Source organism: Trypanosoma equiperdum (assembly GCF_001457755.1).
Source record: "Trypanosoma equiperdum strain OVI genome assembly, contig: ctg_266, whole genome shotgun sequence".
Lineage (NCBI taxonomy): Eukaryota > Euglenozoa > Kinetoplastea > Trypanosomatida > Trypanosomatidae > Trypanosoma > Trypanosoma equiperdum.
This window is the reverse complement of record NW_027124161.1, coordinates 89,138-90,064: the sequence shown is the minus strand read 5'-3', so window position 1 is coordinate 90,064 and position 927 is coordinate 89,138.

The window sequence follows — 927 nt, the reverse complement described above, 5'->3', positions numbered from 1 at the left end:
ATATATATTTTTTAAAAATTGTTTCTTTCTTTCTTTCTTGCACTGCACTCTCCTTTTCCTTTACTACTTCATATTTTCCCATGACATCACATACATGCATAAATGCACACACATGTAAATAAACCAACTTATATTTATATATTCATAACACACGGTACAGTACAGTGTGATGCCCGAAATGAAAAAAAAAATCAAAACCAAAAACAAACCAAAAAGAAAAAAAACATTGAAAGAAGGAAACAGAATAAATCAACGAGTGTTACGGATTGGAGGCGAGAGAAGGTAAAAGTACGCGTGATTAATTATAAAACAAAAGTGCAGGTGAGGAAAAATTAGTTATACCGATGATGATGATGATGATGAAGATAGTTACAAAGTGGAAGCTAAAGGTGACGTGATAATAATAATAATAAACAACTGAGATATATATTTAAATATAAGTTAGAAATAAAAAAGAAAAAGAAATGCAGCGAAGCTCACAACGAACAAAAAAAAAAAGAAAAAAAAGCAATGATTCGACCGAAACAATGAGTGAGTGTGAGTAGGAAACAAAAGAAAAAAAAGATATAAAGAAAAAAACAAAAAGGAACCATGAACAAAAACTGCGCGGATAAATAAACAAAAAAACAAAAACGATATCACAAAAGGGTTTGTATGATCGCGGTACTCTGCGGCAACACCAGCATCATTTATTTTCTCCTTTACGGTACGCGCGCCAGCAAATGGCTTGTCAGACTTTTTTGTTGCGCATATATTTTTTTTAAAAAAAGGAAAATTGAAAAAACAAACCTAAAATTAAAACTTTAATATGAGAACAACAACAAAAAAAAAAACGAAGATGATATCAAAACAAAAATAGGACCCTCATTGCCCATTGAAAAGTAAACTAAAATATTTAAAACATAAAAAACAACAGCTTAAGGTCTG